Below are 24,755 nucleotides of genomic sequence, written 5' to 3'. Positions count from 1 at the left end.
TCTATAATCTCTGATGTTACTTGTTTATTCAAAATCAGTTTTATTATACTGATACCTTTCAACAAAATGTTGTCTGGTTAGCACACACATCCAAGAAATCAACTGATGTAGGATATGATCTAGCACATAGGGAGGAGAGAAAGCAAGTTTTTTCTATACCTGAAGATTTTGAATATTAAATTTAAGTGTCTCAAATATTTGCACATAATTGATTTTAAAGACCACTTCTCTGACTGTCTATGAAGAATAATGTAGGGTTGATGTTTTTTAATGCTGTCAAATAACAACCTATGTTTATTTTCAAAGAAGGACTGCCCTCATGAGGCATTTTTTAATATTTGGGTAATGGCCATCATATCAAGTTTAACATTATTTTCTTAATGTGTATAGCTCTGCATGAATCTGGACTTTTCAGTCTGTAAAAATGAATTTTACTAATTTACCTGTCTTTAATTCATCAGTGTTACTTCTGAAGTTTGGAAAGAAAGACAAATTTTATTGTGGAGTGTCACTTTAAATCCCTACCCCCATTCAAAAACGCTTTCAGTGAAGTAAAGCAAGTAAATTTTAAAGTTGAAAATAAGACAATCCTGGGAGTAAAAATCAGTCACTTATCAGTGTACTTCCATGTGGCTCATTCCGAATTCAGAATTTGGAACACAAATTTAGAATATTGAACGTGGCATTATTCATTACCTGGCACTCAGTCACTCAAGGCAGTTAGCCAAACAAGCTATCTCTCTACATACAGGTGAACCAACATTTCTGAGAATCTTAAAAAATTGAAAACATTCATAAATCAAAATAGGAGGTTTTCTATGAGAGAAGCTAAGAACGAGCCAATTTTAAGTATACTGGATGTGAAAACAAGCCGGGTTTCCTGACAAGACGCCTCCATTTGTGCCGACGATATCAATTAGTGACTATAAAACAGACTTACCAAAGATGATATTTCAATCAGTAATAAGCTTTCTAGATGCAAAGAGGACATACTTTCTTTTCTCTGCTTCTGTCTCAGAGTCTAGGAAGGACAATAATGATTACTGTAGCTGGCGGATGGAGGAGAAGCATATGGGATTAAAAAAAAAATAAGGTTGCTTATGAAGTGACATTTCGAAAACTTCCTCAGTTCTCCAAATTGAATCACAAACTTTTCTGCAATGATTTCTGCCAGGTTTTGCATTTGTTATCCAAATGAAAAGAAATTATTTCCCTCACTTACTTTGTTCTCATAACTATTATTTCCTGGTTCTGCAAGGGCATGATTTGGGGGCAGAAGTCCAGGGACCCACTCAGCAGAATGAACATGAAGGGCCCCAAACCCAGCAGGATCCCTCACCTCCAATATAAGGCCATTAAGTCCAGAATCTACAATTACCTAACTATACTCCTAAGTATTTTGATGATACACAATGTTTTCCTATGGAATATGTTTAATTCTAGACCACTATGCAAAAGTACTAATATTCTGGGCACTGAATAGTGAGGAAAATTTCAGGTGATTGTATCATAAATAACACAAATATTCTGTTAATATTTCCACCTGTCTTTATTTTTCTAATGTGTGTGTTTTCTGAAGTGCGAACTGGTGTTCCAGGTATATGTAGCTGGTGATTTTTGTCATTCACATTCTTTATCCATATAAGAAATGTTGGATTGCCTCTGAAACTTATCATACACAAATCTCAGTGCTGTAACCATATACAGTATTATCCCAAGAGCCTTGCTAACAGGAACCTGAGAAGAAGAAGAGAAGTCAGCTTATTCCAAAAATCTGCTGACCCACAAACACAGTCAAGCTGAGGAACAGTTTGGATGTTGAGGGAAAAGGTCCTAAGATCCATCTTTATCCACCCCCATTTTCTCCCCAAGGGAACCCAGAAGAGAGGGATATTCTTTTATCTAAATTCAAAGTTTTCAGGATATCAGTCACGCTCCACACCAAAGGACTTTTATGGTGACAAACAGAATATTGTTGTCGTCTGGTGTTTGAAAATTATGTTATCTCAATCACATATATAAGTAGAAATATTACACAAATAATACAATTCACGTGTCACAAATAAACAAGAACACCAGCCTCCCTAAGTTCTGTTGTTCCTTTTCAAGTTGTTACCATAGAATCTGTCCTTGAAGCCTGATATTTCTGCTGGTCAGTGAGGAAAAACGGAATCTTCTTATTTCACCTCAGCACCACAGCAGTCTTCTCAAAATGGCGGGTGGTGCCAGTAGCTCAGGAACAAACTTATAGCCCTTTATAATCTAAAAGAACTTAGACAAGAAACTCGTACTCTTGGGGAAATGCATAACTCTTAAACAATTTAAAGGAAACCTCACAACTAACCTATTCTTAAGGGTTCGAGGCCTTACAGAGAGGAGAGAGCAGGCATGATCCGAATGGCACTGAGGTCATGCACAGAATGGTGGCTGCTCTCTGCTTCAGGGGTCTTGCAAAACATGTGCAGAATCATTAAAGTGATATACACAAGTGGGTTACTCATGCATGATCAGGTCAAAAAGACTACTGTTGCAGTCAGTGCAGATTGATAAAGAGGCAGGCGTGATGCAGTCAATTTCTGTGAGAACCCAAAAACTGACTGCACCATCTTGCCTGGAGTGCTTTGGGAGCAGAACTTTGCTGCAGAGGGATATGCTGATTTGAGCTGAGAGCTAATGTGTGGAGAGAGAATGAGAGACACAGCTGAGGTTCCGGGTGGAGATGCTGAGCTCTAAAAAGTGAACCTCTGGTTCTTCTAACACTCTTTTTAAGACCGTTGGGATCTCTTAATTTATTATAGGGATACCTTGGCGCCTTAAAAACATTCTTTTCATTCCTTTCACCTCGAAAAAGCGTCTTTTCTTTCATCCTTCCCCTGCCCATGTGTCCCTTTAAACCTTTATTCCTATTTGCATCAATTATTATTTCTGGATCTAATAGATATTGAACTGTAACTACTGAAAGCAGAAAAAAGGGGGATGAAGAAGAGGGAAATAATGTTGACCAGGATGTGTATAATGATTAATATTCAGCATACAACATTTCTCAAGGATGGTATATATAAATACCTAATTTTGTGCCATTATCATAGAAATGTTGCCTAACCTTAGCTACCCCTTACTTACTTATGGTCTAATTATCGTGATTTTAACCAATGCTTTTCCATTCCAATAATGGCCATATCTGGATTTATCTTTACTTTCAGCGTCGTTCATATCACTCATGCAGTGAAAATGGTAGCAGGAATTTAAAGTTATTTTAAAAACCATAATGGTTTTTAAAACAAAAACCACACAACAGCATTCAAAACAAAAATAATTTTCTTTTCCTGAAAAATTGTGATTTAATTCCATTTAAATTAATTTCACTCTGTAACGTATTTCACTTCAAGGATCTCTCAAAGGCTCCTTCCCCACCCCCCTTTTTTTACACCCAGCCTGGTGATAAAAATTAGAAAGCAAATAAATGAGATGAGCAGCAGCAAGGAAACTGGATGCCTAAAAGTGCATCAAATATAATTGGAAGAGCAGAAGAGAATGTTTAAAGTAAGTTCAAGAACAGCGATAAGGCTGGAGGTGATGTTATCTATTGGACAGAAGAAACCATTAACATACACCAGAGTGTTTTCAATCACTTAATCAGAAAACCCTTTTCCTGAGCACTGTTTCTTGTCCATGTGCCACAGACAAACATAAATATTTTGGATTTCCTGCATCCTTCAGTCTGATAATAGCCTCTTAACTATAAGCCCTTCCCACCTCAAAGACAAAGCTAAAACAAATGATAAAGCAAGAAAGATAGAGATGATTTCTATGCCAGATGAGTTTGTGAATACTCCACAAAGGATCTACTGTGACTTTTTTGCAACTTCCCTTTAACTTCAACTCAGTAGACAAAAAATTGGGGCAGGAAAATGGCTTAGGGTTCACTAATGAAGCAGCTGGGCTATATTACAGTAACACTGCAGTGGTGTCAAGTTCATCTGAAGCAGAGTTTCCTTGCCCATCACATACGAGATTCTAAAATGTCAGCATTTCATTTTAACACGTATTTTTATTCTCTTTATTCTGTCTGACTGTCTGCCTCCTGACTTACACCCCATTATTCACCTGAAGCTCAAAGCAGCTTTCATAGGCTTCCTTGGAGGTATTTCATCCAGCTAACTTACCTGCCCGAATTCTAAGATGTGATAAACTTACTCCAGTGACGGCAATGGTTGCGGTGAGGGTGCCAAGTGTCAAGTGCGTAGTATGAGATACTGCCACTCAAGTGTGCACTACAGTACATAGGCAGCTCCCAAAGCCGTGCGAGGATTGCATAATATTGCAGGGTGAGCACTTCTAGCAAAAAATAATAATGTTTCATTCTTTTGGAGGTTTGTTGTAAATATATATATAAATATGCATTTTTTAACACTGTATGTCACTGTGAGATTGTTTATGTAGTAAGAGACAAATAAATGTAATTATTATCAGTGATAGAAAATGGGCGGGATTCAAATAATGAACCTGCCAGTGGAAGTCTGCATAAAGAATGCTGCTAGTACAATGACGCTATCCACCCTCGCCTCCTCCTCTTGTGGTTGGGAGAATCTCCCAGTACAGTATGGGGGGAAGGAGAGGGAAGATTGTTCCATTAGGCAAGCAGAAATCTGCTTAGCGCTACTTCGAATTCCTGCCAATATTTTTACTGCTAGTCTACTAAGCTGGGGAGAAGAGGCAGAACGGAATGTGTAGGTCTTACACTGTGCAATAGCCAGTCCCATAGGCTGCCCACCTTTACCACCTATGCCACGGGCTTAAACACTTCGCTAATTAATGAATTTGATTTCTAGTCCGCAGGGCCTATAGTGGGTAGCAGTAGTTTAAAAACATCCCAAAGGCCAGTCACACTTGGCCAAATCCATTTTGGAGATAGTAGCATACTGGATCAGGGAGAAGTGGAAATTGGCTCAAGAATGCTTCCTTGCATTCCTATGCAACTCCACACTAAGGGGCTTTATATTGAGTTACAATACAAACTTCTGAGGTTCTGGGATCCAGTTCAGGCTACCAAGCTAGTAACTAAATCAAATATAGATAAGAGCCCACTATACTTTACAGCCAGCTGGGGTGAATGCCACCAGATATCTTTAAGATATAGCTGTGAAAGCAAGATCATTGATAGCTAATGAATATGAGCACCTCTTGCATATGGGGAATATATGTTTTCAGTCTGCAAGTTGTTGGCAACGTAACCATCTCAGTAACCCCAAACAGTGAGGGAAATGGTTTTGAATAGGGCATGAACTTCAAGGAATGGAATGATAAAAATACATCAGTCCCAGTACTTTCATCATCAGTTTACACATTTGGCAGAATCCAGTGCTCAAACATTTCCTAATTCCAGTTTGAATGCTCCCTAATGATGGGTCCAAGAGTTGTTCTGCAAAGTTTAAGACTTCTCCCAGGCATGCTGGTATACAATGAGTTTTATCCATGTTAGGATGCTTCAATATGCACCTAAAAGATGGTTGTTGTTGGTGTCCATCTGTCTCAAGAGACAATGGAGTGCACTTCCACCGAAGTCAAACCACGGCAAGCCAGAGCCATATGTTTGGCACCAGCTTGGCTGCAGGATTTGCCAGGAGGTGTACAAGGCACTTATCCAACCGTCTTAGGAACTCCACTCTGGATTTGTGCTTACTCCTTAGCCTTTTCTTCTCCCGAAGTAGACCCACTGAAATTAACTGACAATTAGCTAGGTCAATTCCCCTAACCTTGGGAGGAAGGGTTACCAAACTATTATTCTCTCACTTCAACCATGTGAACCCTACAGTAAGGAGGTCTAAGCTGGATGCTCCAAGCTTAGACCGTGTGGCTTATGCAAGCCATCTTTTTATTTCTGTACAAATAATTTAGAAATATTTACCATTTTGGAACCTAAGTTACACTGACTTTTTTTTTTTGCTGCTGTATAGAAAAGCACATGAACCTGAACTTTGAAGAGTTTGTAAGTAAACCATTTTAGCAAATGTGTGGTTTCTCTGTATGTCAAGGTTAGTTGGGAACTTGGAAGCGACTTACAGTAGAAGGGGGTGCTTTAAAGTCTATATTTCCACACTGCATTTTGCTGTATGCTTTTAAATCTCTGCCAGGGCTCTCTCAACATAGAGCACTTGCCTCAAACCTGGATTTAGGCATCCAGTGAACTCTCCTTTTTATATTATGTCATATCTATTATTCCCTTTCACCGAATAAAACCAAGAAAAACTTGAAAAGTAAACCCTTCTAATATTGTGCTAAAGTATTCCTAGAAGACCCTGGACTATGGACCAATCATCACTACTTGCTTGTATCTGTTTTATATTTCCGCAGATTGTTGGATCTTTGATCTAGTTTAATATTTGTCATGGTTTCCCCCCCCTTGGGTTTACTAATGGATTTTGTAGATGAAAGACAAAGATCTATAACTCTATTAAAGAAAAACGAGAGGAGTGTGTAGGGGGGAGAACAACTAACTTCCTCTGCTCCTCTTACTTTTCCTCCTCCCATTCAGTTATCCCAACCACAGCTTACCTGCAGCATAATCAGTTCAATCTGTGTTATACAGAAATACTAGATGCCATATTTTTTCGTGTATAAGAAGCACCTGTGTATAAGCAGCCCCCTATTTTTTGGGACTCAAAATTAAGAAAATACACTATACACTATCCATGTATAAGATGACCCCTTATTTTAAACTTCAAAAATGTAGGAAAAAATATAGTCTTATACACGGAAAAATACGGAATCTACAGGCACAAAGCATACTTACCTGCAGATAGATGAACTGTCGCCTAAAGCCCCCCTTAAATGAGGGGGACTATTCCTGGAAGGACAGGAAGCAAGGGGAGAACTGCTTAACCTTTCTACATCCCCTTGGAGAACCATAAATTTAAATATTCACACAAGGGGGATTATTTGGGGAAGAGGCATAGCAGGCAAAGAAAGGGTTAGATGCCCCCTCCATCCACCCCCACTGGAAGTGGCTTTTCTTCATTTAAAGGAGTCATAGGGCTACTACTCACACATGGGTGTATGTGCAATGTGTAGTTTGGGCCTTAGACAAAAGTAGTTATTGCTGTCTATAACTAGATTTTGTTGCTGTTGTTTATTTGTTTGTTTTTTAAGTGGTTAAAATAGCCTAATGTAATAAAATATCCTGTTAGATACACCACTGTCGGTGTCAAAGGCTATTCAAAATATTGGGTGAAAACACAGGTCAGAGAAAGAGTGCATGCTTTGCATGTTCTAGGTTCAGCCCTTGGTCAGATGATATCAAGCATGTGATGATACAAAAGACCCCTGCAAAATGCCCTGAGGAGTAACTGACAAGCAAGCAGACAATATTGGGATAGGTGGATTGCCGTAAATTATCTTAATCCATGTGCCAAGAAAACTGTAGTGTGCTTGCAGAGGAATATTAGTCTTGAATATTTATGGCAGAACTGGGAAACCTGTGCCCTGCCCGATATTGTTGTACAACTCCCCCCACAAACCCTGACCACTGGCCTTGCTGGCTGGGGACTCATATGAGTTCAGAGTCCAAAGATATATGGAAGGCCACACATTCCCCATCACTCCTCTGGGGAAAGGGAGAAACATGGCTGCAGGATGGACCCCAGGGACACTTCTTTCATGTGCCCTTGCTGTTTGAAATTATTGGGAGTACAATCATGACAAGGCCAGATTATTTGACCAGTTTGCAAGATTGCCTTACATACAGCAGAAGTGGCTGGAGGGTCTTCTTCCTGCCTGCTCTTACAGGCTTTATTTTTTGCTGGCACAGGAATAGGGCGACCGGATGCAACAGAGAACAGAGCTCTTGTACCTGTGCAAAAGGGAATTTCAGCAGGTGCGGATTGCCTCCACCCTTCATGACAAGCTGCACCTGCCAACTTTCCCTCTTCTCTACAAGCATTCAATCCAGGATCCCTGTCCCCCTTTCATCTGGGCACCCTACAGACAAAAGCACTGTATCTTCCCCCATCCAAGCTCTTGGTACTTTCTTTTCCCTTATCCCTATGCTAGCAAATGTCTATTATCAGAAACAACAGAAGTTGTGACAATGGGAGTAGTCCATATGTACACAGTTGATACAGTGTTTCCCTGGGTACAAATGGGCTTTGTCAGTCATTTGAATAATGATGGACCAGAAACTGCAATTTGTGCTCAAATAAATAAACCAAAGCAGGATATGGAAAATAAAGTGAAGCTAACTTCAAGCCATCTTCATAAAGAACAAACACAACTGACACCTTTTCTCAAGTTTAATATCTGCCATTTCTGTTTGTGTTGTTCTGTTGTTAATTTACTTGCTGAAATTATTTGATATGTAAAAAAATAAGAAGATAAATATTAGCACCCTTGTAATAAGCAAGCCTATTCAGATGACATTTCCTCCAGTTCTGATTTTGTAGCACATTTTACACAGGATCTAATGTAAAATAAATCATAGCACCACTGTTAATCGTGAGCGATTCTACAACTAGGGGTGCTCAGGTTTCCTTCCTTCCTGAGAAGTAGGCACCATCACTTTCAATGCCTTGTACCCCCCCAGCCAATAATTACTTAAGTCCCCTGGCTCACGTCTCTTTGTCTAACATCTATTTCTTCTAAGAACATAAACTGCTAACTGATTTTATACCTAACTAGGGAAACCACAGGGTCTTCAAGGGTGGATCTTAATGGACTGGGGGCAAAAGTCTTCAGTACTGATTTCTGAATACCCTACTAAGAAAAATGGCATACAAAAATATCACATATTCCTGATGCATCATGACTTAAAGTTCTTTTTCTTGAACCAAGTAGAAAAAGTTCTTCTATCACCAAAAAAAGAAAAAGAAAAGATTTGCTGCCAAATTTCACAGTAAGGATTCTTGAACAAGCCTCAGCCGAGATCTCATCTTTAATTCAAACTCACTGATATTTATGTCTGGCAAGACACTACGATATATCAATGTTTGTAGGGTACAATATCTGGACTATAAAACCTCAGCAGAAACATTTACATTTTTAGGAAGGAATAAACAGATGTATGCTAAGGCTGTTTGAATGTGGCAACATTACCAACATTAAGAAAATTCAGGTTTGGGGTTATTTGGGTTTTCTGAAAAGGAAAGGGGGAAAGGCAGTTGAATCACATTGGAATCTCAAGACAATTCCAAGATGAACTGACTTGGAGAGTAAATGACCTCTTCATCTCAGTGATAAAGTTCCAGCCAAAATATTCTCTCAGCCTGAGACGTGATTCATTAGAAATATGTACATGGTGTGGAGCTCGACTCTCTATCTGGCAGAGTCCGGCCTGCAGACTGATAAGGAAGCAAATGCAAATGTCCTGATAAGAACTGAATGCAAATATTTATGATATGATATTCCCTGGGAATTATGTGGAGATAAAACAAAGTGTATTATTTTCCCGCTTCTCTTTCAGGTTTGCCAAAATGCCCTTTTTTGCTTTCGGAATTTGCATTTCTTCAAAATTGATTCGGCTTGCGTATTATGTTAAGCTATTTGTTTGCTAAGGATGGTAATTAGTTACTGTAATTACAGCAATGACAGTTGCTAAATTGTTTTTAAAGCATTACAGTGAGCCTGTGCCAGAAGATTGCAGTATTTTTTTGGATTTAAGCAGAGGCTGGAAAAACTCCCACTCTAAGGCCAGCGTGGGATTTTCGACTACAAAGCTGCTTTTCCTGATTGAAATATTTTTTTTAAAAAAAGAAATCATTAATTTGCATTGATTGTAAGTAACTAACTTTAAATTTTGGTTTATTCACAGATCACAGAAATATTAGTGATAGTGGGTCCTGTGGGAAAGGAGATACAAGGGGGACTCCCATCGTAAATAAAAGTGAAAGCTGATAGAAGAGGGGGAAAGGGTCTAACTATTACTTGGAGCTTGTTAATTAAACCCTTCAGTCTGGTTTTTTTAGATAATTTCTTTTTTAAAAAAAAAACCACACAATTGTAAAATGTCTGATTCAAAGTCATTCCTGAACTTTTTTGGGAGGGTCTATGGCTAATATGAGATAACATAAGGGACAGAGTGGGAAAAGAAGAGAGGAAGGAGAATCTCTTCTAAAGAATGCATTAAAGTTTCACACAAGGAAACGTTACCAGCAGCCCTTTGCGGTGTGACATCATGCATACAACCAATCTTTTGCAAATCATACCTAAAGAATGAACATGGAATGTGTCATGGGATAAACATCTACCATTATCCCCCAGAAACCTTCTCCAAGGATCACTGTTTATTCCTCTTCCTCGCCGTGCTTCCTCTAACTCTGGTGATTTTTTGACAGCAGGGAGAGCAGGTGGCTTAGCAGTGGAAGCACCCCAGGCAGAGGCCTTCCTGTTCCAAGACATGTGGTCCCAGGAGATTAGTTTGTGTAAGAGTGTGGATGTGATTAGGGGTGTGCACGTGCGTTTGTGTGTGTGTGTGCATGCATGTTAACCCTAAGGCTTTCATCCATCTCTTCCTGTTTCTCTTCTCCGCCGCCCCCCTATAATCTCATTCCTCACAGTATCTAGGAAAAGACATAATAAACACGGCCAAAACAAAACAAGCAGCCTGCTTTGCCCCATCACACTCTCTAACAAAGACTGCCTACCTGAGCAGATACACATATATCCATATCCCACTCTGCCTCTATGTCTCACCACTTCTTTGCATCCTGTGATTCTTCACAATCCCTTTCCCCACACCCTTCCTCTACCACCCACATCTATTTGTATTTGCATTCCTTTTGCAACACTTTTGCAACCTGTACATTTTGCTGTGCCTGCAAGCAGCCTGCTGGCCTCCATGTGAGCAATCTGAAAAGTGTTTCTTTAAAGGGACCTTTGCTTTTCCCCACTTGCCAGCTGAAAAGGTTCCCAGAGCAGCTTACATCGGATCGATAAAAACAATAATAAAAAAGACAGCCCATGCCTTCAGGCCTTACAGTCTAAAATACACATGACACAAATAAAATACAGGGCATATAGGCAAACTCAGGCAACAGGTCCCAAAGCTGCTAAGTTTTTCTAATGACCAGCTTGCATAGAAACAGTCCGGGGAAGAGGAGAAACCCAGTGGAGGTGGTCTTTCAGTTGGGTTGATGGAGTGGGTACTACTGTCACTTCTCTCCCTTTGTTGCAGGTCAAATGGAATGGGAGTTGGTTTGAAACTTTGAGCACAATCTGTAATAAATTACAGATTGTGGTGTTGTTGTTTGTTTCATTTTTTAAAGTGGGCAAATATTCATTGCGAACTTCTTGGTAGTGGTGCCCACCCTGTGGAACGCCCTCCCATCAGATGTCAATGAAAAAACAACTATCTGACTTTTAGAAGACATCTGAAGGCAGCCCTGTTTAGGGAAGTTTTTAATGTTTGATGTTTTATCATATTTTTTAATATTCTGTTGGGAGCCACCCTGAGTGGCTGGGGAAACCCAGGCAGATGGGCGGATTTAAATAATAAAATATTATTATATTATATTATATTATATTATATTATATTATATTATATTATATTATATTATATTATTGCATAGTGGCTAAGAGTGTGAGCCATTGTGCAGATTTCACCCCACTCTTTAACTCACCCAGTGGTATTATGCTAGTGACTATTCTTTTTAGCCTCAGTCCCCTTTCTGAAAAATGGGGAAAATAATCCTAGGCAAAGTTATATGGCTGCTTGTGATCCTTTTGTTCTAAGAATTACTGAGATGATGTATTTGAAATCCTTTGTGAGCATTTCCAACATGTGTTTTATAAATCATCAGGCTGCAATCTTAGGAATACTTACCAGAGAGTAAATCCCACTGAATACAATGGGATGTACTTCTGAGTAAACACACCTAAATTTACACTGTGGGATGTGCAAAGATAGCACAATCACAGTCATATTCCATGGCTTTGGAAGCTTTTGCATAAGACCTGATGAAAACTGGCGGAAACTTACCCAATAAACCTTTCTTTTTATATTGCAGAACAAACGGATTGACCCTTTGCTGGACTAACAGTAAAGCTGTGTCCATAGAAATTGACCGGGTAATTCATTCAGTACCACCACCCTGACTTACGCATTCATTCCAGAGCAGTGCTACAATAATGTGATGGAGTAACATCCTGAGCCACCATGCAAATATCGCTAGGAATGAAACTGGTCCTCTGAGTAGACAATGCTGAGATGCTAAACCAAATAAGCACCAGACCCCCACATATCACGCTTGTGGCCTCTTACACTTTGCACAAAAGGAGGTCAAAACAGAGCACAGATTAATATAAAATTATATAATATTAAATTAGGGGAGAGGCCATAGCTAAGTTGTAGAGCAGATGATGCACCTGTAGAAGGTTCCCTTTTTCTTTTCTTTTTTACTGTGTTTATTTATAAAATTATTTCTGACTCAATTTTGGGCCCCCAAAGGAACTTAAAACTAACTAACTTTAAAAACTCATTGTAAAGCTTTAAAGCAGGTGCAGGGAACCTATGGGTCTCCAGATGATGCTGAAATACAACTCCACCTCCCTTGCCATTGGCCATGATTGCAGGGGCTGGTGGGAGTCATATTTCAGTTAACATCTGGAAGGCCAAAAGTTTCCCCCACCTGCTTTAAGGGCCTAATCTTCGACATTTCCAGTTAAAAATATCAGGTGGCAGATATTCGGAAAGCTCTCTGTCTGAGATCCTGGAGAGCTGCTGCTATCCAAAGCAGACAGTACTACGCTAGATGGACAAATAAGTGTGCCTTGGTAGAAGGCAGCTTTCTATACTTCATAAATCTTAGCCTATTATGAAGAGGATGCATACCCTCCAATATGCTGAGTCCCAAAACCGGGACATGTGTCTTCCCATCCATGCTCCCTCATGAGTCACGTGACCTGTGCAAAATCACAGATCCTAAAAGGGGAGGAGGGCAAGACTGCAGCCCTGAAAAAGTGGTTGGTGAGATCTCGGTACAATATCATGGTGCCCCCAATGACCAGCATGCTCTCATGGGAAAAAACAGGAAGGCCTGGTTTTTCTGGGACACTTGCGGGGTATGGAGGATGGACCAGTTTGCATTTTTTTATATACAAAGATGAAACAAAGTGCAGTTTGAACCATTTTATGGTTGTGCTGTTCAAGCCACAGGTACAGATTACTTTCCTTACTGCTGATACTACCTTTAGTTTATATACTAATTTCCTGCCCTGTAACAGCATCTCTCTCTATCCAAGCTGATAGGTTCAGTTCTTATTAGTGTTTAATAGATTACAGTAATATCCCCAGCTAAATAAGGAATTGTGTGCAAATAGCTGCTCTGAGCACAATTCCACAATACAATCCACCAGCCTCACATATCTATAGACTCAACAGGATATACTGAACATCACCTTCCTTGTTGTATGCAATCCCTGCTAAAGTGTTAACTGGCACTGCTGAGAGTAGTTAACTATTGCTACATGCAAACAGGTTTGGACTGTGACTATGCTGTGTAAAATTACCCAATTCTGAAATGAGGAGTGTTTTATGTTGTGACAGTCAGGGATTTCCTTAAATATATTAACATGTCAACAAGTTTTTGTAGAAGACGTAATCCTGTAACCATACATCTACAGCTGTTAAATACAAGTAAACCTTTAATTTCAGTCTAAGTTGATATTAATTTCCATGTTGGGTTGGGAAGAGATGCTGGCCTAGGAAGCTATATGCAACTTGATCTCAACATATAAAGGAAAACAGGTACCCTTAGATAACTGTGATGTAATGATGGCAGCAGATTATAACATCAAATGAATTTGGAAGTGTTTATGGTGATTTAAGCAAACAAATGCTCTCCGCTATGAAAGTTAAAGATGATTCCCATGTGGCCCATCAAGAGTAGGATGAATGACTCTTAATCACATTTTGAGATATTCTCCAACTGCATCAAAGAAAATTCATTCTGCCCAGGTGTGCCTGAGCCTCTTTCCCTAAAACTTATGATGGTAGCTGATAGATGGTAAATATAAATTAGCTGCTTTGGATCAAAGACCAGCTGTAATGATGGGGAAAGAAGAATGGCTACATTCATCATATCATATATAGCAGATGGAGTCAGAAAATGACAGTATTTTGCTAAGCCAATGTAGGCATGGGAAGAAACAAGCAAACAGATATTATGTAGTTCAGCCCAGACTACTACACAAGCCTAACAGACAATTTGCTGACTCTTAAAAGCTAATTATTTTGTTGTTGTAAAAGGGCTTTGTAAAATGTATTTTCAAAATCTAAAATGTTTAAGCAACGATAATTTTATTTATTATATGATTATATATAGTCAAATATTTTTAAGCCACCTTTCATGAATACAGCCTTCTCAAGGTGGCTTAAATGCATAATGAATATACAGTTTTATCAGTAACAGTGCTTTTTTAAAAGGAATTAGTTCCAGTTCCAGGTCTCCACTTCCAAAAAAGAATTTGCTCCAACTCTAGTTCACCCCTTCCAAATGAGTCCTGCATTGGAGAGGGTTGGACTAGATGCCTCTTTGGGTACCTTCCAACTCTACAATTCGATGACTGTATGAGAAAGTAACCAATTCTGTTTCAGTTTAATTCACAATTCGTTCAAGTGGTCCTCAGTGTTGTTTTTCAGCCTTCAGAATTTTACAAGCTGCTCTGCTTAAAGTATAAAATAGACTAAGAAAGCACCAAAACCTATACACAGTGTAAATGTGAACAATTGTTTGCTTATTTCCCCCCCCCCCCAACAATTGTGATCTTTAAAACGTAAACAGCTACATCACTTTTCAGATAGGTTAAAAATGGTAACTGCAATGGCAACAATAAACAGAGAGTAAGTGTGAAGAAACCCAGAGAGAGAGAGAGAGAGAGAGAGAGAGAGAGAGAGAGAGAGAGAGAGAGAATTGAATGTAACATCTGCCAAAGTTCTACACAAAAGACACTTAATTCGCCTTCAGTTCACCTAAAAATAATAGGATCTACTTTCAGGTATAATTCAAGATTTTTTAATTAATTTGGTGAATTTGTTTATTATTATTATTATTATTATTATTATTATTATTATTTCCATACTGACCTTCATCTGAAGAAATAGTTAAAACAATTGTAGCAGTGGCTCTGCCTATGCTTTGTAGTTGGTGCTGCAGCCAGATGGCTGCAGGTGCCGAGATAACACAACTACTGCTGCTCTCAGCTGCTGGGGCTGGCTTGCCAAATGGTAAGAGGCTCAGCAGGTGCAAGTTAGCAGGACAAAGGGGGTAGCTGTAGATGGTGGTGAGAGGATTGAAGGCTCTTACCCGCCCCCCCCTCCTGTTCGCCTCCTTGCCACAAGCAGCAGTCCTTTGGTTCCTGATCACATGCTACATTGGCCCCGTGTTGTTTACTCCGAGCAGCAATCAGTAATAAATGCTGCAAATTAAAACATAAAATTGTAAAACAATCAGTGTAAATAAACCACATACAATACAATGCAACAAAAAAAGCAGCAGCATACACAAGATAACCTTTGGTTTAAAGATAGTGACATTATTACATTACTGCTATGTTGGTCTGGGGCAGAACCAGGATGATGGGAGCTGAAGGTTCCCCATCCCTGACTTACAGTGTCCCACACCCACAATGTGTGATGGAATGTCATTGCACTGTGCATCTCCCATAAGAACACAACAGCCTGCTGGATCAGGCCAAGGGCCCACCCAACCCAGCAAGTGCCCCTCCCACATTTGTCTCCATTCCCATCCCATGCAAACCATCGCTGGTCATGAAATAAAAGTTGCTATTTTAATCCTGACATGATATTTTCTACATTTTGTCCACAATGGAGCTTTTCACATGATTTTAAAATAAAGCATCCAGCTTGAAGAGGAGCCTTACACAGCTTGCAGAGAATTGAATTTCTATTGGAGGTTCACGCTTGATAAGGATATAGCTAAAGCTCTAAAACTATTCTTGCCTCTTGGTGGAAGTCTTACGTTTCCTAGCTGGATGAACAGGTCTATACCACAGTTGCCTATGTCACATTGTTTTTAAAATTTGCCTGGCCTTATTTCATCAGTGTTGTTTTTAACTGTTTTTATTTAATTTTATCCATCATCTTGAGGCATGTGTGTGGAAGCTGATTCACTAACAAATAAATAACATGAGGGGAAAATCAAGAAAATTATGCATACCATAATTCAAAAGTCAAGGCATCACATAGAAGAACATTTGTATGGATAGACCTTTTTTTTTTTAGGGTCACATGCTTGGAATTTTGAAAACAAAAACATGCACACGGCTCTCTCCTGCTTTTTGTAAACGTCCTTCTGAATATGATGGTATTATCTGCCCATCTATTGAAAGCATTAGTCTGGAGTCGCGTGATGCATCTAGCAGCTTTTCCTCACCATCAGTTGCCAGTCATTTTCATCTTGTTTTTGGTCATCTACTTCCTTAGCATATTTCCTGAGACAGACTGCAGAAAGGCCTTGTCTGTTTTGAAAAACTGGAAGACTGAGTGGGGTGCTTTACCTTCTTTCCGTACCCTTTTCTTAACCTCTTTACATTTCTGGCTGCCTGGTTTGGATTTCTGGCTAAACATGGCAGTATGGTGTCTGCATATGCGCATCACACGTGTGTATTTGACATTTACTTGCATGTATTTGGAGCCTGTAAGTCCTACCAGCACCACTGACATCCGCTGTCCCTGGAATCAATATCCCTGATCATTATGATGTAATTTCCCTCCAACCAGCTGTCCCTCTGGGTATCGTATCTCTTGTGAAAGCAAGGCACAAATCATCTGTTTCGCTAGTTAAGTTAAGGTTACCAGACATCCCTGTTTCCCGGGGACAGTCCCCGGATTTACAAATCAGTCCCCTGACAAAATCCATCCATTCCGACTGAAGCTGAAAAGTGTCCCCGGATTCATTGAAAAAAATCTGGTAACCTTAAGTTATGTCCTACTTTAAGCAAACAAGCACAGACTATCTATTCCAAAAAGGAACTCACTGTTCGCTTGCTCTGCTCTCACACTGTTCTAATTGGCTCCAACAAATCTCACATGACCAGGGCAACAGGTGCATTCAAAACGGGGAAATAAATTTTCATAAAAATCCTGAGGTATGATCTACAATTCAAGTCTCAACACATCCCTGGCATGCTCTGGTCCATGGGGTCATGAAGAGTCAGACACGACTAAACAACTAAACAACAACAACAACAGGATGTTGCAAAGCGATCAGCAATTGCATGAAAGCAAAATGTCAACTGACAGCACTCTCCCTTGTTTGCCATCTTTCTGTCTTTGAAAACTCCACTAGTGTTTAGGTCTTTTGCTCCCTACGAGGACAGCGAATCTTAAGCCCACTCAATAAACGCTTTCTCACTCTTATGCAAAATAAATTAACCTCATCAGCCTGTAGAGTCATTCAAAGTTTTATTAGTGAATCACTGATGAGGACAGAATAATATGAAAATGCTTTGGCAGACCTACAATTATTAGCAGGGTTCTTTTGCACTGCTAAAAATCTCTCTCCCTCCCTCCCTCCCTCTCCCTCTCCCCACCTCTCTCTCACACGCATAGAAAGGATAATTTTTATACTTCTTATAAATGAGGTCTGCGTGGTATTTTATGTGAGCAGTTGCCTGCAACTGAAGCTGAATCTTTTTCTTATAGTTCTTGGCATTCATCTGTCTGGAGAGACAATGGATTGCACCTGTGAGTGTTAAGTCAAACTGCTGGAGAATCACAGGGCACAAGCCTGAATCATGGCCAATTATAATAACTATTTCTCAGTGGTAGAGTACATGCTTTAGACGCAAAAGGTTCCAGGTTCAATCTCTGACATCTCCAATGGAAAGAATCAGTTGGCAGATGAGATTAAAGACCATGGAGTACTGTTGCCAGACAGTACTGGCCTAAATAGATAAATAATCTATCCTCATTTAAGGCAAGTTTCTTTATTCATATTGGTTCCTGCCAATTTAGCTCTAGGGTCGTCACGAGTTGTTGTGTGGAACTCCAGGGTAATCATGGTCACTTACTATTATTCTGGCCTAACATCTGCTTTTTACAGGTTAAATTAGAAATCCATACTTTGCTAGACAATATGCAAACTGAACCACAGGTATCCTTTAAAATTCACACTTCTCCAAACTTTGCAGTGCAGTTCTGCAGTCAAGTAATTTTTACAAACATGCATATACAGTACAGTACTGTGGTAAAATGTGCATTAAAATGCACATATTAGTGAAAATAACATTTAAAAAGTAGTATATTAGGGGAAATTGCTTTGCAAAAATGTGTCAAATTTATTAAGGGAAATTCACACTAAATTTATGAGCAATGTTCATGAGAATTTTTTTTTGCAAACTGCTGCAGTGGAAAACTTAATTTAATATTGGAAAAATGAGAGAACAAAACTGACAAATTCATCGATTCCTAGACCCAGGTACTAAAAGCCAATACAAATAAGATACAACATTCATATGCCCTAAAATATGACTAACTACTTTCTTGGATAAGTTTGATTATGGTAGTTTTGGGGGTATTATTTGTGCATTACAAACATTTGTATATTACATGGAGCTCCCTAGGATCAGTGGTTAAGGAAATAATGACCAGCATAACATCAAACATCTGTATCGTTCCAAAAATGATGCATTCAGTGAAACCTGTACTGCAACCATTGGTTAATGCCAGGTATCCTAGCATTGTTAAGGTGGTGTAATGGAAAACGACAGTTTCACATATTTTTTTCCACTTTATATATTTGCAAAATTGAAATTAGTTGCTTAACTTACACATATGTATTGCCTCCACAGCTACCTTGTGTCTGATTAACAATGTCACTCCATAGGTTAACAGTAATCTAAAGTCATTCAAATGTTTACTGGGTGGTTTAGCAATGGTATTTACTAATAGCTCCTCTTTTAAATAGGGTTATCAGGTCTTACTTTGCTTTCATGCTTTGTGTCTTTTATCTAAGAAGCCCTTTTTAGTCCCACCACATATGGGGGGGGCACACATATTGAGAGGCCCCTTCCATGCCCATTTCTGATTACTAATCAACTCACATAATTTGTCATGGAACAACAACTTATCACACATACTCAACATATGACATGTTTAAAATAAGTGGCATTGCAGCGTAGGTTAGCACCAACTTCTCTACTTCCATCTCGTGTTCAACGAGAGGCTGCAGCAAGCCATTTTTAACAACGTGTTACTGATTCCTGAGAGTACATTACTGATAGTAAGACCAGACTGTGCAACGATCGTTCCTTTGCAATATTCAGATTGCTGCAGTCAGAAACTGGGCTCTGCTATTCTTATTTAGAACTTGGAATGCTGAAAGTTAAGAAACATCATACTGAGATTTAAGCAATGTTTAAAAGAACAAAAAAAGGTCTCCTACACATTTGTCCCCTCCTATTAAACAAGGCCTAGTTGCTGCTGCAGTAAGCCTGTGTTCACCCCATATGTATTAAGACACATTTGAAACACATGTTTCTCCACAGAAACCTGAGAATTGTAGTTTAACCCTCACGTAGCTACAATTCCCCACACCTTTAACAAACTACAGTTCCCTGATTTTGCGGGGGGGGGGGTCACATATAAATATATGGTGTATACACAGCATCTGGGAGCTGTGGGTTCTCACAATACCCTTTTACACAAAGAAGTTAGTTCAACATTTAAAAATAATAATAACCAGCATACCAGGGAGAAGGTGGGGCTAGACGCTTTCTGATCTCTTGTAACAACTTTTTTCTATATAAAACCTTATCATTAGATTAATAATATTTCTTAGACCCTCAGTCCTTCAGCTCCGTTGGAGCCAATCACTCTTCCTCAGCCTTGTCTACCTTACAGGACTGATGTTGCGGGAACAGGGCAGGGAATCCATGTCAGTAATGCTATCTTGAGTTGTTTGGAGGAATGAATACAGTGGTACCTCGGGTTACATACGCTTCAGGTTACAGACTCCACTAACCCAGAAATAGTACCTCGGGTTAAGAACTTTGCTTCAGGATGAGAACAGAAATCATGCTCTGGCAGCGCGGCGGCAGCAGGAGGCCCCATTAGCTAAAGTGGTGCTTCAGGTTAAGAACAGTTTCAGGTTAAGAACAGACCCCCGGAACGAATTAAGTACTTAACCCGAGGTACCACTGTGCATCTTTGTTTAGGGCCCTCTTCGGGTCTCTCTTAAAGGAGCCATGTGCCAGATACAGTGGTTACAGATGCTTCAGGTTATAGACACTTCAGGTTACAGACTCCGCTAACCCAGAAATAGTACCTCAGGTTAAGAACTTTACCTCAGGATGAGAACAGAAATCGTGCGGCGGCAGCGGGAGGCCCCATTACCTAAAGTGGTGCTTCAGGTTAAGAACAGCTTCAGGTTAAGAACGGACCTCCAGAACGAATTAAGTTCTTAACCTGAGGTACCACTGTATACAGTTGGCAACATATACGTTACACCTCAACAGTGCTTTTTTTCTTTTAAAAAGAGGTGCTAGAATTCATAATGGCAATGGAACCCACCTGAGAGGTGCTGGAACTGCACTTCATGCTATTAATTTTTGTACCTGTTTTGTAACATCTGTTAAAACATAATGATTTAACAAAGCTTATATTGGAACTATGGATCTCCTCTCCTGGCTGCAGTAGGGGAGAAGAGATGAGGGCCAAGAGCGTGAGACTCCCTGTGGCTCCTTCACATAGTGAGAAACGATGGTTTCCTATTCCATTTGAACAAGGCCAGAGAGAGAAAAAGAGGCAGAGACAGAAAGGCCTGTAGGAAAGGCTTGTGGACTAGAAGATTTTAATATGAGGGCTCAGCCAGACTCGTGCTTTCCCCGCTGCTATTGCCCTTGAGAAAACTTTTTCTTTACCACTGAATGAGAGCAAACGTCACTCGAGTTTTCTCCAGATATACATTTGCGGGTTTTCAAGGGGAAAGCGGTAGGCAAAATTTCTCTGACCCATGCGTAGAAAGCACGGGACAAGCAGAAGTGTGGATGACGCAGCAGAAAAGAAAAATAGAAAGAATCAGACTATGCCTAAACTACTTAAATGTATGTAAATAGACTGAAGATGGTTGTTTTTTAAAAGAAATGGGGGAAAGATAAGATATAGATAAAGAAATAAGAGCATTCCATTGAAGGCAACACTTTCCCTCAAAATGCATTTTATGCACTCTGGAATAACTCTTGGGCAGTGTACTGGCACTAAAGAAATATATTTGTGTTTTAATTTCAGGACAGACATATTCAACAGTAGTGTAGTTTCAGCTGTTGCTCTCTGGAAGTCACATTTGCGTTATGGTGCAACAGCAATGGGTTTTATAGGAAGCCATTTTGGTTGTGTTGGAAATCAATTGGCAAACCTGCTTAGTCTGGACCTGGGAAATGTAGGTTCCCTTTACAGCAGGTCAGATAAGGTCTCTTCCAGGATTGCTGTCATGTGGACAGAGAAGGTAAGAATAATAAATCACATTAATTATGATGAAATAAACACTCCTAGTCTTTCTTAGAATTTCAATATGCTTTGGGTTTTAGGCCTGGCCTGAAAAGGAACACAGGATTGGTAAAGTGAGAAGTACAAATGGAAAAGAATATTAAGCTGATATTAGAATTATCTTCAAAGTTGCCTGAGCTTTTTATTGGCCTTGAGTATATATTTCAAGAATATTGAAGGGGGGAGCACATTAATACACCAAACTTTAATTGTTGTTAGTTTATCCATGCAGCCCAGCACTTTTCCCCCCCTTCAGCCTGCTCCAGAAACGTTTGTTCACTTGTTACAAACCATGTCACAAATCTTCAGTGCGGCAGCTAATATTTTACAATTGATCAAATAAACTGGGCTATGTATTCTAAATATGTGACTTAATGAAAACAACTGAAAGATTTATGCTCCATTTAATGTACTTAGCTGAAGACCCAGGGGGATTGCCAAAGGAGATAAAAACTGCAGTACGGGTTAATGCTTAGTTATCTTTTGGTTAACTCTTATAGCTTAGTAGTCAAAGGACATGAAAGGAAAACCTTTGATAAAAATTAGCCTATTTGTAAATTCCAAAACAGGCAGCTGCCTTTATGTGTAGCGGCACTGTAGACTTTTATACTTCCAAACAAGGGGTTGTAGCAAAACTTCTTTTGCCATTTATGGACAAGGACAATATTTTTATTGGTTTGGCATCCTAGGAGACAGGGAAAACTTAAAATCAATTTTGTGAATAAAAAAAGCAACATATCTGAAACTATTAAGTAAAAAAAGATTTTCTCAAAAAGTTTTTCAATTCTTTAAATTTATTTACTATCATCATTTTGAAAAAGAAACATAATCATTGGAAAATAATAATTGGAAAATAATTAACATACATCTTTCCATAATATGCTAATGTATCCATCACAGAGCAAAGTCAACATATTAATAGTTGCATGTACACTAAAATCAAGGTCACAAAGCAAAGGAAACATATTAAGGTTAGGTTACAAATCCCTTGACTAGTCAAACACCCTATTATTATTTGACTGAGGTCAAATATTGTCAAAGAGACCTTGAGGTCAACAATATTCTTGTGTAAGTATATGTGGCATTCTTATCTTTTTATTACACCATGATGTCACATCTAACGGCACAAAGACCTCCTTGTTCTGCAGCTTTGCAGGAATCAAGATCACACACCCGTGTGCATGCATATGCCCTCCCCAAAATTTTCTGCTGGGGGTTCTGATCTCTCTTCTCTCAATTATGTGTCACAGTCTAATTTCTTCTACTTACCACATGTCGTCACTGCAGATGTCATCCTACAGGATGCAGGAGAAAGCCTGACACCAACATATATGTACATGCAATGTTTAATCACGGCAGCTAAGGTCACAGGTGGTAGTAGTGACACTAAAATGGCATTCTTATTTCTTACAGAGCACAGCACATCCTTTCTCAAAAATATGTACTCCTGACATATAGCATGGTTCTATGTAATGCAAAGCCGCTATGCAAATCCTCTCTCACCCCTTTCCAAGCTGGAAGCAATGAGAGGGAAACGAGTGGAGGAGATTTAGTCATGCCCAGTACAGTGGTACCTCGGTTTACAAACTTAATCCGTTCCGGAAGTCCATTCTTAAACCAAAACCATTCTTAAACCGAGGCATGCTTTCCCGGCCTCCTGCCGCCGGTGCCCTTCCACTGTTCAGATTCCATTCTTACTGTTCAGATTCCAAGGTAAAGTTCTCAAACCGGGACACTATTTCCGGTTTTGCAGAGTTCATGAACCGGATTGTTCTTAAACCAGACTGTTCTTAAACCGAGGTACCACTGTACTAAACCTCCCACCAATCTGAGTGGGGGACTGCCAGGGTCCAGGGCAGCTTTGTATCCTGTAAATCTACACTGTTGCTTGGAGTGTCCCTAATGTGTCTGCTTTTTAGCCTTACCAACAGAGCTCCAGTGTCAGTTGGACCAGAACTTAGGAGGAGGCAATAGCAGTTGTCAGGAAAGCTCCACCATCAGATTTCCCTTTCTGGTATCAGAGCAGTGTATCGGATGTCAGATGGGGTGGATCCAGTAAAACCTGTCCTATGAACCCTGCAGTTTGGTATTGCACGATTCATTTTTTTAAATACTAAATTTTCAGTGAGGGTTACTAGGATTGGTTCAGGGATTAAATAAAACTGCACACAGTTTGAAAGCATCAGTGACCAATTACAGGTTGGCTTGACGTGATACCACACACAGAGGGCATGAAATGGAGGGAGCACTCCAGGCTTCAACATCTTAAAAAGTGATGATGCATCCTACCTACTCAACAGCTGATTGTCTAGAACCCAAAAGCACTTTCAAATTAGCTGACAGCACCTCGGGAGGCTTAGGAGGGGCATGAGGAAGATGCCACTATTTTCCATACAGTTTGTGGATTCCAATGAAAACATAACTGCTGTTGCAATAAGTGAGACACAGTATGACGGACATCAGCTTCAGTAACTCCCTGACAGGAAATGTGCCTCCAACATCCACCTAAAACCTCATGAAACTTTGTCAGGGGTTTTCATTTTAATATTTGGTTGTAATTGTTGTTATGCATATGGTGCCTGGGTGTGCATTTGGTTGATTCCTAAAAAACAAACTAGATAATAAATATTACCTATCGCTGATGAAATATGTATTCATGAATCATTGCACAAATTTATACATGTGTTGTCAAGTGAGATTACACAGACTCCAGGGGTCACGAGTGGGACTTGTATCCAAAAGAAAAAAGACGAGTCAAGAGGGCGTGCTGAGAGGTTGCAACCTTAGCACCAGTCCTCCTTCTTGAAGGCTAAATGTCAGTAGGGCTTGGAGGCATTGAAATTAATCCAATCACAATGAAGGAATAAAGACAAGGCATCTGTACCTCTATTGACTTTTCACGTTTGTGCGATAATTATTGTAACATTTTATTAAAGGCCACAGACCTTTTGATGATAAATACATCTCATTACATGGAATTTTTATACGTAATCATCCCATAGATCTTCGTGTAATTCAGTGGATGTATTTATCGTGTGTTAATCCTAGCATAACAAGCCTTTAACCTATTTGACTTAATTGCAGGCGTATCATATGATTTCCTGGAAAAGTCTTCTTCTCTTTTTCTCTCATCCTCTCTTATACACCAGAAAAGTTTTATTGCTTTCTTAACCCTTTTGTGAGACCCAATATTTTTCTTTTTCCATGCTCCCCTTTTACTTTCTCTAAATTGAAGAGCTACCAAATTCAGTTACTAGCT

General features: G+C 39.5%; 1 protein-coding gene and 1 long non-coding RNA gene across 3 annotated transcripts in view; one reads left to right on the top strand and one right to left on the bottom strand.

Annotated features, from left to right (window-relative positions):
• ZFPM2 (zinc finger protein, FOG family member 2) overlaps positions 1-20,915 on the bottom strand; it is a 436,720-nt gene extending 415,805 nt beyond the window's left edge. The window contains exons 1-3 of one of the 2 annotated variants that reach the window (XM_083621880.1): positions 20,522-20,915; positions 15,074-15,405; positions 941-1,021 (exon numbers count right to left, since the gene is read on the bottom strand). The gene's annotated coding sequence lies outside the window, so the exon portion shown is untranslated. Of the gene's footprint in view, positions 1-940; positions 1,428-15,073; positions 15,406-20,521 lie in introns of those variants that run through there. The other variant, XM_083621879.1, reaches the window with a different exon arrangement.
• Positions 20,916-20,925: 10 nt separating this feature from the next.
• LOC310766303 overlaps positions 20,926-24,755 on the top strand; it is a 33,399-nt gene continuing 29,569 nt past the window's right edge. The window contains exon 1 of the long non-coding RNA XR_014550038.1: positions 20,926-21,455. This is a non-coding gene — a long non-coding RNA (uncharacterized lncRNA). The remainder of the gene's footprint in view (positions 21,456-24,755) is intronic.

This window comes from Podarcis filfolensis, assembly GCF_964270895.1.
Source record: "Podarcis filfolensis genome assembly, chromosome: 7".
Lineage (NCBI taxonomy): Eukaryota > Metazoa > Chordata > Lepidosauria > Squamata > Lacertidae > Podarcis > Podarcis filfolensis.
Note: the sequence above shows the minus strand (reverse complement) of the source record. Positions and strands in the feature narration are given on the sequence as shown.